The sequence below is a fragment of the Lissotriton vulgaris genome, chromosome 4_1 (genome assembly GCF_964263255.1).
Source record: "Lissotriton vulgaris chromosome 4_1, aLisVul1.2, whole genome shotgun sequence".
Taxonomy (NCBI): Eukaryota; Metazoa; Chordata; class Amphibia; order Caudata; family Salamandridae; genus Lissotriton; species Lissotriton vulgaris.
In genome coordinates, this window is record NC_141691.1 from 49,146,527 (window position 1) to 49,159,635 (window position 13,109).

Here is a 13,109-nt window from a genome sequence, read left to right on the forward strand (position 1 = left end):
ACACCCGGTCCAATCTGGGTTTAGAATTGCCTATAGCACGGAGACCGCTCTGGTGGAGATGTCGGAAGTGATCAGGGAGTGCCTGGATGGGGGCGGCAGGGCGTCCTTGATTTTACTGGACCTCTCTGCTGCCTTCGATACGGTGCCTCACCAGCTACTCCTTGCCCGGCTATCATCTATCGGCGTTGCTGATCCGGCATGGAGTGGGTCAAATCCTTCCTGGATGGTCGCACGCAGCAGGTCTGCATGGCTCTTTTTTCATCCTCTGTGAGGAAACTCTCTACGGGAGTTCCTCAGGGCTCTACACTGAGCCCTCTGCTTTTTAATATTTATCTGACCCCTTTAATTTATCAGGCAGAGGAGCTGGGAACAAAAATTATAGCGTATGCAGACGATACCCAGTTGCTATTTGCCTGGAGGGGCTCGGATCTGGACACTAACATCGCCCAGACGTGCCTAGCATCCGTATTTCGCTGGCTTGCACAGGCCCATTTCAAGTGCAATGAGGTCAAGTCGGAGGTTCTCTTGTACGGCCAGTTCCCTCCGGCCTTCAGACAATCTCTGTGGCCTCCAGATTTCCCTTGTCCTAACTCTGAGGGAGGCCTGGCAAAAAACTTAGGGGTATGGTACAGCAAGCATCACCGGTTCGCTGATCATGTTAAAAAGCTCACCGGAGTCTGCTTTGGCACCCTCAAGACCCTAAGAAGGTTCCTTCGCTTACTCCCTAGAGAGGCCAAAGAGACGGTAGGCCGTGACTTGATTCTCTCCCGCCTCGACTATGCCAATGCTTTTTTCATTGGCATTCCTGGGTATTTGTTGGAAAAACTGCAAATTATACAGAATGCCGTAGCTAGACTCCTGTTCAACATCTCTAGGGGATCTAGTGTTCGGCAGCATTTGACGGATCTGCACTGGCTGCCTGTGGCCCAGCGGGCGCGATTCAAGGCCCTTACCCTTTCACACAGGGCCCTCCATGGCCAAGGTCCTGTGTATCGCTCTTCCCTCGGATCTACAGCACATTCAAGACTTCCGCCTTTTAAAAAAACGCTTAAAGACGCCCCTGTTCAGTCAGCTCTCTTAAATGGCTCCTGCTCGCTCCACCCCAGTCCACTCCCGCGCCAGGACACTCGAGAGAATTTGTGTGCGATACAAGCTCTTTATAACATATGCCAGGCCAACTTCTCACACTATGCAACTGTGCAGTATCAGGGACCCCACGCATCTGTGCAGTGCTGTGCACCCTGTGCCATGCTGTGCACCCGGTTCATCTGTGCAGTGCTGTGCACCCCGTTCATCTATGCAGTGCTGTGCACCCTGTGCATCCGTGCAGTGCTGTGCACCACGTTCATCTGTGCAGTGCTGTGCACCCTGTGCATCCGTGCAGTGCTGTGCACCCCGTTCATCTGTGCAGTGCTATGCACCCCGTTCATCTATGCAGTGATGTGCACCCTGTGCATCAGTGCAGTGCTGTGCACCCCGTTCATCTGTGCACCCCGTTCATCCATGCAGTGCTGTGCACCCTATGCCATGCTGTGCACCCCGTTCATCTGTGCAGTGCTTGCACCCTGTGCCATGCTGTGCACCCCGTTCATCTGTGCAGTGCTGTGCACCCCGTTCATCTGTGCAGTGCTGTGTACCCGGTTCATCTGTGCAGTGCTGTGCACCCCGTTCATCTGTGCAGTGCTGTGCACCCTGTGCATCCGTGCAGTGCTGTGCAACACGTTTATCTGTGCAGTGCTGTGCACCCTGTGCATATGTGCAGTGCTGTGCATCCCGTTCATCCGTTCATCTGTGCAGTGCTATGCACCCCGTTCATCTGTGCAGTGCTGTGCACCCAGTTCATCTGTGCAGTGCTGTGCACCCCGTTCATCTGTGCAGTGACGTGGACTCCGCCTGTCAATCAAAAGGTTAAGAAAGACAGGTACTTCAATTTGGCAAGTTTGTGGTGTTCCCAGGTAGGACAGGACACAGCTCAGGGTCACTTCCCTCAGCAGCAGCGCATTGTTAGTGGGTACAGTTGCACGCTCGACTCAGAGCCGGCCCAGACGCTGGAAAAGGTACAGAACCAGTAACCAACCTCTGTGCACCCACAGCCCCTTCTCGGACCCCCACTGACAGCACCGATCACCCGCGTGGGTAGCCCGGGGGTCGGAGCTGGAGGGGCCGGGCCGCCAGCACCGGTCTCCCGGCTCTGCCTTGGCCCCAGCGTGGGCCCTCATATATCAGAAGGTCGGGGTACGCCAAAGAAGGGGGTTTAAAGCCATATGAACTTCTAACTTTTGTATAATTAATTCCCACCTTGCAGGGTGATGCCGAGGCCCAGTGGGCTGGGTGCGGGGCGTGGAACAGCCTCCGATGGCGACCAGGACAAGAAGAGGGTCCTACCACGGAGCAGGGCGGGTTTAAAGCCCTTCCTGCCCCGGTGCCGGGAGGAATGCTTCCATGGGGGCGGCAGCCGGCGTAGGGGGGGCGTGCGTCCTCCAGATGGACTGGAGGGGAGGCCAGGACTGGACCCCTGGTGATGGTCTAAGGGGCAGGGCTCCGATGGGGTTCAAAACCGAATGAAATATATACAGCAACATCTCTATCTATGCAAGAACCGAAAAAAAAAGCCCGGAACACGCCACACTCGGTGCTCACCTTCTCACACTGTGCACAGAGTCTGCAAGCCCAGGATCACACGTGCGCCGTGCGCAGGATCACACGTGCGCCTACCGAGGGCAGGCAGGGAGCTGATTCCTAAGCGAGCAGGTGGCCTCTGATGGAGCATGTAATGAGCCCTTCGCAGCATGTTTGCGGACGGGACCCGTGGCCCATCACTCTGCTCGTGGTATTGATGACGGGGCCCCGGAGCCCCCGCATCCTGGGCCGCCGCCGCCGCCCGGGGGTGTCACATCAAGGCGCGCTCTCGCGCAGATCTTTTCCGCCACTTTGCTGGATTAATCTGCGTTCCCCGCACGGGGCGCACTCGATCGTGCGGAAAATCCACAGGAAGAGATTGATCCGGGGGCGGCGGAGGCGCCGTGTGATTCCAGCTGCAGGATGTGCACGGCTGCACGGCCACCAGAGCTGGACGGGGGCCGGGCCCACCGTAAGGGACCTAGAGAAGGGCCGGACCCACTGAACCACAGCTACAGGGGCCGGGCCCACCATACCAGAGCTAGAGAGGATCCGGGCTTACCATACCAGAGCCAGAGAGGGGCCGGGCTCACCATACCAGAGCCACAGAGGGGCCGGGCCCACCATACCAGAGCTAGACAGGGGCCGGGCCCACCGTACGGGACCTAGAGAGGGGCCGGGCCCACCATACCCGAGCCACAGAGGGGCCGGACCCACCGTACCAGAGCTAAGAGGGGCTGGGCCCACCATACCAGAGCGACCATACCAGAGCTAGAGAGGGGCCGGGCCCACCATACCAGAGCTAAGAGGGGCTGGGCCCACCATACCAGAGCGACCATACCAGAGCTAGAGAGGGGCTGGGCCCACCGTACCAGAGCCAGAGAGGGGCCGGGCCCACCATACCAGAGCCACAGAGGGGCCGGGTCCACCATACCAGAGCTAGAGAGGGGCTGGGTCCACCATACCAGAGCTAGAGAGGGGCGGGTCCACCATACCAGAGCTAGAGAGGGGCCGGGCCCACCGTTCCAGAGATAGAGAGGGGCCGGGCCCACCATACCAGAGCCAGAGAGGGGCCGGGGCCACCGAAGGGGAGCAAGAGAGGGGCCAGGCTCACCATACCAGAGCTAGAGAGGGACCGGGCCCACCATACCAGAGCTAGAGAGGGGCCGGGCCCACCAAAACAGAGCTAGAGAGGGGCCGGGCCCACCATACTATTTATTTATTTAGTTTAGTTTGTATAGCACAAACAGCTACCCAACAAAGGGTTTCCCGGCGCTGTGATTCAGTAATAGCTGACCGGACAACTGACTTAGATGTTGAATAGCCATGTTTTCAAGGCCTTTCTGAATTTCATGTAGTTTACCTCAGAGCGCAGAGCTTGTGGCATGGCATTCCACAATGAGGGTCCGAGGTAGGCGAAGGATTTGCCGCCCATGCGTGAAAGTTTTATTTTGGGGACAACAAACTTGTTGGCTGTTGCAGATCTTAGGGTCCTAGATGGATGGTAACAGTGTACCAGATTTTGTAAATACTTGGGGGCTTTTTTTGTAAAGATCTTATGCATGAAGCATAGGGACTTAAATTTAATCCTGTTCTCTATTTTAAGCCAGTGCAGCTCACGTATAAATTTGGTGGTAGATGAAAAAATAGGGATTTTTCCTAACAGTCTCGCAGCTGCGTTCTGCACAGTTTGCAATCTGCGGACTGCTTTATTTGCCCCCACATATAACACATTTGCGTAATCTAATCTTGATGTTATTAAGGCATTGATGACCGTTTTTTTTGTGTGTTCTGGTAGCATCCAACAAATTTTCTTTAGCCACTTTAAGATGGCAAAGCAGGTGGCCGATGTTTTCACTGCTTGCTGGTGCATACTCAACGAGTCATCGACAATAAAGCCTAGATTACGGGCTTGTGCAGTTGGAATTGGGGGAGTACCCATTACAGATGGCCAATGTTGGGGTCCCCAGAGTTCTTTATTTTTCCCCAATATAATTAGCTCAGTTTTTTCACCGTTCAATTTTAAAAAGTTTTTTTGCATCCACCCTGCAATTTTTTCCAATCCTAATTTTAAAGCGGAGGGGTTGTTACTTCCTGTTGATGAAAGGGAAAAAAGAAGCTGAGAGTCATCAGCATAGGAAAACATCATCAAACCGGTCTCTTCAACAATTTTTGCAAGCGGACTCATATACAAATTAAAAAGTAACGGACTTAGAATCGAGCCCTGTGGAACTCCATGTTTGAAAGTAAGGGTTTCGGAGCAAGCAGATTGGGAAAAAACGTGGAATGTTCTATTCTCAAGTAGGGATTTAATCCAGTTTAAGGCGGCGCCACAGATGCCTAATGAGTGGAGAGTCCTTATTAGTACCGCATGTGACACAGTGTCAAATGCGGCACTGAGGTCAAGAAGCACCAGTGCCACCGTTTCTCCCTTATCTATCATAGCACGGATATTCTCTGTCACACCTAACAGGGTGGTCTCAGTTGAGAAACCAGCCCGAAAGCCTGACTGATGGGAAGGCAGCAGGTCATGTGAGGTTATAAAATCTGTGAGACAGCGATGAACATGTTTCTCCAGAATTTTCGCAAAAATAGGGAGAAGGGAAATTGGTCGGAAGTTAGAAGGCACATTTGGATCTGCATCAGCTTTTTTTAGCAATGGATGTATCATTGCGTCTTTCCAGTCGTCTGGCACATGTTCTTCCTGTAAGGATCTGTTTAAGAGATCAGTGATAGTGGACATGGCTTTCCTACTGAGTAATTTTAAAATAGAGCATGGTAAAGGGTCTCTTGGTGAACCTGGCCTCTAGAGCAAGAGAGGGGCCGGGCCCACTGTACCAGAGCTAGAGAGGGGCCAAGACCACCATAACAGAGCTGGAGTGGGGCCAAGACCACCATACCAGAGCTAGAGAGGGGCAAAGACCACCGTACCAGAGCTGGAGAGTGGCAGAGCCCACCGAACCAGAGCTAGAGAGGGGCCGGGCCCACCATACCAGAGCTAGAGAGAGGCGTGCCCACCATACCAGAGCCATCGAGGGGCCAGGCCCAACATACCAGAGCTAAGAGGGGCTGGGCCCACCATACCAGAGTTAGAGAGGGGCGTGCCCACCATACCAGAGCCATCGAGGGGCCAGGCCCACCGTACCAGTGCTAGAGAGGGGCCGGGTCCACCATACCAGAGTGACCATACCAGAGCTAGAGAGGGGCCGGGCCCACCGTACCAGAGCTAGAGAGGGGCCAGGCCCACCATACCAGTGCTAGAGAGGGGCCGGGTCCACCATACCAGAGCGACCATACCAGAGCTAGAGAGGGGCCGGGCCCACCGTACCAGAGCCATCGAGGGGCCAGGCCTACCATACCAGTGCTAGAGAGGGGCCGGGTCCACCATACCAGAGCGACCATACCAGAGCTAGAGAGGGGCCGGGTCCACCGTACCAGAGCTAGAGAGGGGCCGGGCCCACCGTACCGGAGCCAGAGAGGGGCCAAGACCACCATACCAGAGCCAGAGTGGGGCCAGGCCCACCATACCAGAGCTAGAGAGGAGCCGGGCCCACCATACCAGAGCCAGAGAGGGGCCGGGCCCACCATGCCAGAGCTAGAGAGGGGTCAGGCCCACTGTAACAGAGCTAGAGAGGGGCCGGGCCCACCGTACCAGATCTAGAGAGTGGCCGGGCCCACCATACCAGAGCCACAGAGGGGCCGGGCCCACCACACCAGAGCTAAGAGGGGCCGGGCCCACCATACCAGAGCCATCGAGGGGCCAGGCCCACCATACCAGAGCTAGAGAGGGGCCGGGTCCACCATACCAGAGCGACCATACCAGAGCTAGAGAGGGGCCGGGCCCACCGTACCAGAGCTAGAGAGGGGCCAGGCCCACCATACCAGAGCCACAGAGGGGCCGGGTCCACCATACCAGAGCTAGAGAGGGGCTGGGTCCACCATACCAGAGCTAGAGAGGGGCGGGTCCACCATACCAGAGCTAGAGAGGGGCCGGGCCCACCATACCAGAGCTAGAGAGGGGCCGGGCCCACCATACCAGAGCCAGAGAGGGGCCGGGGCCACCGAAGGGGAGCAAGAGAGGGGCCAGGCTCACCATACCAGAGCTAGAGAGGGGCCGGGCCCACCATACCAGAGCTAGAGGAGGGCCGGGCCCACCATACTAGAGCCAGAGAGGGGCCGGGCCCACTGTACCAGAGCTAGAGAGGGGCCAAGACCACCATAACAGAGCTAGAGTGGGGCCAAGACCACCATACCAGAGCTAGAGAGGGGCCAAGACCACTGTACCAGAGCTAGAGAGTGGCAGAGCCCACCAAACCAGAGCTAGAGAGGGGCCGGGCCCACCATACCAGAGCTAGCGAGGGGCCAGGCCCACTGTACCAGAGCTAGAGAGGGGCCGGGCCCACTGTACCAGAGCCAGAGAGGGGCCAAGACCACCATACCAGAGCCAGAGAGGGGCCAGGCCCACCATACCAGAGCTAGAGAGGAGCCGGGCCCACCATACCAGAGCCAGAGAGGGGCCGGGCCCACCATGCCAGAGCCAGAGAGGGGTCAGGCCCACCATACCAGAGCTAGAGAGGAGCCGGGCCCACCATACCAGAGCCAGAGTGCGGCCGGGCCCACCATACCAGAGCCAGAGAGGGGCCGGGCCCACCGTACCAGATCTAGAGAGGGGCCGGGCCCACCGTACCAGAGCTAGAGAGGGGCCGGGCCCACCGTACCAGATCTAGAGAGGGGCCGGGCCCACCATACCAGAGCCACAGAGGGGCCGGGCCCACCATACCAGAGCCAGAGAGGGGCCGGGCTCACCATACCAGAGCCACAGAGGGGCCGGGCCCACCATACCAGAGCCAGAGAGGGGCCAGGCCAACCGTATCAGAGCCACAGAGGGGCCGGGCCCACCATACCAGAGCCGGAGAGGGGCCAAGACCACCATACCAGAGCAAGAGAGGGGCCGGGCCCCATACCAGAGCCACAGAAGGGCCGGGCCCACCATACCAGAGCCAGAGAGGGACCGGGCCCACTTAAGGGAAGCCAGAGAGGGGCCAGGCCCACCATACCAGAGCTATAGAGGAGCCAGGCCCACCATACCAGAGCTAGAGATGGGCCGGGCCCACCATACCAGTGCTAGAGAGGAGCCGGGCCCACCGTACCTGAGCTAGAGAGGGGCCGAGCCCACCATACCAGAGCCAGAGAGGGGCCGGGCCCACCATACCAGAGCCAGAGGGGGCCGGGCCCACCATACCAGAACCAGAGAGGGGCCAGGCTCACCATACCAGAGCCACAGAGGGGCCGGGCCCACCATACCAGAGCCAGAGAGGGGCCTGGCCAACCGTATCATGATTTACCGTCTTAATTTCTATGCAGGTAAGTACTTAAACAAAAATAACTCAATCGGAAAGAAAGAGGCAGAGTCAGTGGTGTTAGAGTTCTTAGGGGTTTTATTCCTTAAAAAGGAATGGGTCAGGTACTGGATATCGGGTTCCTGCCACCACTGGGGTGCAGGAAGGGATAGAGCATATTTTATTGACATTACATTACTTTTATACTTAATATACACAATAGAAGTCAATGCAGAAGGCGTAACAGCTGAGAGAGGCAAGATAAGGATACACACGTGTTAGCAATACGTAATCAGAAGGCGTGAACGAAGGCGTGCACAGAGGTGTGTTCTAGAAACGCCACATGTAAGTGTCAGAAGTGGGTGGCTCTATGACAGAATAGTGCAGAGTCAGCAGGAATCGTTGGCTAGGATGCGCGCGCAGCTGCATGACGTGAGATTGACGTAAAGTTGGAGGGTGCAGGGGACTTGACATTTACACTAGAGGAAAGAGACAGAAGTCTGGCATGTCAGATCAACTCGTTCCTCTATCATATCTGGTATCTGATGTTTGGGAACCATATTATCTAGAAGGAAAAGGTCTCTCGGACAGAAGCCATTCTATACTGACTGTGAGTGCGTGTATAAGTGTCTAGGTGTCTGCATGAGATGCGAGGGGGCATGGGCCTACCATGGTAACAGAGACTATGAATTACTTGGACGGAGACAGTGAGGCCGGGCCCTTTGCTCTGCAGCTGGAAGGATGTTTACTTAAACTAGTAGGCAGGAATGTATTTTCGAGGAGCGGAACAGATAATTCGAAGGTTGAATACAGTCTTGGCAGGCAACAGGCTGAGCTAAGCGCCGTGAGCCGCGCAGGAGTAAGGCAGAGGTCACGGGTACAGGGGCCGGCTCAGGCTGAGGCATTTCAGAGTCTGAAGGCAGGAAAAGGCTCGATGGCAGAATTCAGGGCCTACTTCGCCTGGGCTGGAAAAACGTGTAAAGTACACCACAAAAAGACGTTGGCAAGGCATACTTAGAAACGGACTATTCAACCCGTTCAGGGTGGGTCTGAAAGAGGACATGTTAACGTTGGACGCAAATGTGTTTGCGTCTTCATAGCTGGCACAGGAGGGAAGTTACATGCACTTTAAGTTCGTACATGGAGACGGTGGGGTACACGTTAGGGAACATTTCTTGACCATAAAATCTATATTTCCTCATTCCCTCCTTGTTCCCTACGGACCCTTCATGATATATCGATCCTCATGAACCGATCAGTCTGTTCACGTAACATCATTTGCTCTTCTTTCTTCTGTTCACGTTTTGCATGAAAACTGGAATGCGGAATACATGACGTGGCGCACAGACCGCAAATCGCTGGCCCACATTGTAGACATAAGCAACAACTGAATACTATGAGAAGGGCAATGCCTAGGAAGGATAGGATCTTCCATCCCCAAGCAGTCAATGTTGTCCAGAACCAACCGGACCAAGTCCAGGTGCCTGGATTCTGATGTATCAAACTTGCAATTTTATGAAGACGTGTGATAGCTTTATATACAGTTGGCGCGTTTTCTGGAATGAAAACACAGCAACTTGACCCGATGACCTTACAAGCTCCGCCTCTATCTGCCAAGATGACGTCAATAACGAGACGATTCTGAAGAACAACAACCCGCATGGCGGACTGCTCTTCTGTTAAGTTGCCTAGAGCGGAGGTAGTTTCATTCACTACTGCTTCGAGGGTTCTAGTTAATTTGCGTATCAGTTTACTATTGAAAACAGCACCTAAGTAGGGGAAGAAACCTTTATTAAAGTCTGTATATTGCTCCCATGCCGTTTCAGTATAGTCGACAATCGGGAGATCTCTTCTGAGTCTACTGTTTACTAGATTTGTATTTCTGTATTAATCAGGAGGAGCTAGGAAAACAGGGGGCAGAAGGAAGGCAATGTAACAGGTACCATCCCAATCTAGAGGTAAGCGTATGTATGCGGTATGGCCACAAACAAAATAGGAATGACGAGTAGCTCTAAATGTAGATCTGCCCTGATCACTGAATTCGACCACAGTGGTACATTTACTATGGCCTAAGTGTACTGAACCCTTCTTTCTGAGACATAAGTCACCAGTGACTGGTAATACTGACATAGCAGGGAGAACTGGTGCAGCTTCGGATTCAACAGTAAGAATCATGAGGTTAATTGTGTAATTACCTAATCCATATACTTCATTTTCTAGATCAGTTCCTGTCCTAGTAGGAAGTCCCTTCTTGTCAGGGTAGCAGGCGTTAAGCAGAACTAAGTTCAGGTTTCCCCAAACCCAATTCCCTTCGAAAATAGCAATATCAGAATCTAAAGAATTAATTAATCTGAACCATGCACCACAGGAGCCATTGTGAGTGAACGGGTACGGAAAAAGAGGCAGAACTCCCTTGTATTTCTGGTAGGGAGGGAGTCGGCCACATATCCAACAGTTGGTAGCATTGTTAGTCTGATGGGAGTGATGTAACATACTAATGAATGTATTGTTGCGCAGCGCAAGTCTGTAAGATAACTCATGTAATGGTAATTCGCTAAAAGAATGTTCGGCAGAGACATTGTAAGCAGATTGTGTATGCTTGAAGATAGGGTAATATACAGGCAGCAATATACTAGCAACGATAATCAGAAGGCTCAGAAAAAACAAAATCAATAATGTCACTATACAGTGACTACGGAGTGATTTACAATAGGCACGTTTCTTGAATTGTCTCTCTCTCTCTCTATCTCGATCTAGGTGATACATGTCAGAAACTAATTTAACCGATTCACCTAGGGGAGGACTTAAACAATTAAACTGTCTGACTTTCTAGATCGTAATTTAGTTCTGTACTCTTCTTGCGGAGTTTTCTCTCTTTTAGGTACTTTAAAGTCACTAGATTCTAGGCAGTCCTTTGAGGGGGTGGAAGAGTCAGTTTCGGGTAAAAGTTCACTACATTTTTTTATATGACTCGTGTGGATCCACCCCTTGCGGCCTTCAACCTTGATAGCGGTCCTCGTGGTCAGAAGGACGAGCTTCGGCTCCTGCCAGCGGGGCTCCAGCGGACTCCTCCTATCGAAGTTGCGGATCAACACCGTGTCCCCTGGACGGACATCGTGTGGCTTTACATCAGTGTTGTCGGGAAAAGCTGCAGCAACCTGTGAACGACATGATTGGAGTGCAGACATCAAGGAGGCAAGGTAATCTGTCAGCATATTGCAATCAACATCAGTTATTTTCTTAGGCATGGGCGTCCCCCACATATTTGGTGGCCTGCCAAAAACCACCTCATACGGGGATAGCCCTGATCTCGAATGAGGAACCATCCTCATGTAGAATAATGCAACTGGCAGGGCGACTATCCAGTCGACCCCTTTCTCTTTACAAACTTTAGCAAGACGGGTCTTTAATGTCTGATTATGCCTTTCTACAAGGCCAGCTGCCTCGGGGTGTCGGACGCAATGGAATTTCCACTGATATCCTAGCAGAAGTGAAACCTGCTTCATGAGCTCGGACGAGAAGGGCTGTCCGTTATCTGAGTACACGATACGAGGCAAGCCGTACCGTGGGAAGAATTCTCGAACCAGCTGCCTGGCAGTGGTCGGAGCAGTGTAGTCTGGGACTGGATATGCTTCGGTCCAACGGGAAAGTGCACAAACAATTACGAGGACATACTTAAATCCTCGACATCGGTCCATCTGGATATAATCCATCTGGAGGACTTCAAAAGGGTGATCGGGAGGATGAAATCCACCTTGCTCTACAGGGACGCTTTTACCTGGATTGAACTGACAACAGATCATGCAAGTACGCACTTTCTGTTTTGCTGCTGCTCGTAAGTGTTTGTTGTACCAGAGATTCTGTAAACTGTCTAACATGGCTTTTTCTCCTAGGTGAGCGGGACTGTGTGCTGTATTTATTATGACTTAAACCATGTAGATTTTCCCTTCGTCATCCATCCCTGATCTGTCTGGATCCCTCCTAGTTCAGTCCATTTCTTGATTTCATCTGGAGTGGCATGTGTCTGAATATCGATTACATCTAGTGTGGGATCCTTAACAGTCATACAATGTGTCGGTACTATAATCTTTGTCACATCAGTTGTCTGGGTGTGAGTCAATGCTGTATGCTTTGCTGTTTAATCTGCCAGGTCATTACCCTGGGAAACAGAGTCTGTAACTTTAGTATGTGCTTTACACTTCATGATGGATATGCCCGAAGGCAGATGTATTGCTTCTAACAGTGCTTGAATGAGGAGACCGTGTTGAATCTTGGCTCCGTGGGAAGTCAAGAAACCTCGTTCTTGCCATAACATTCCGAAGTCGTGTACGACTCCGAAAGCATAACGAGAATCAGTGTATAGGTTAACATTTCTGTTCTTGGCTAGTATACAGGCTCGGGTCAGAGCGATGAGCTCTGCTGCTTGAGCGGACAGTGTGTCAATACGGTGTGTTTCTTTGACTTCAGTTTCAGTGGTTACTGCCTATGCTGCCACTAAATCTCCTGTACTTGTTCTCATGCATGAACCGTCCACATAAAGTGTCAGGTCTGGGTTGGTCAGTGGAACATCTGTTAAGTCTCGTCGGGGCTTCGTTACTGCATTAATAATCTCTATACAATCATGCGGGGCTGAATCTGTTATAATCGAGGGTAACAATGTGGCAGGATTTAGAATGTTACAGCGTCTGATTTCTATGTGGGGCTGGAATAGTGTCAATTCATAACCTGTCAATCGTGCTATAGTCAAGTGTTGTGTCTGGGTTCGGTTTAGAAGGACCTCTACAGAATGTGGAACTTGTACTGTCAATGGATGTCCTAATACAATTGAGTCGCTCTGTCTGATTGCTAAGGCTGTCGCTGCAACTGACTTTAAGCACGCAGGGAGTGCCTGGGCTACTGAATCCAATGTACTCGAAAAATAAGCGCAAGGCTTATGTGAACCTGCTTGGTCTTGAGTGAGGACAGACAACGCTGTACCATCACGTTCTGTAACAAAAAGTGTAAAAGGTTTGCTGTAACATGGTGTCGCTAGAACTGGTGCTTGACATAAAGCTTTCTTTAATTCCTCAAAAGCCTGTGTATGTTCCTGAGTCCAAGGAAGGGCAGTCGAAATCGCTGCCTCCTGTGTTGTCAACTGAATGAGTGGTTTAG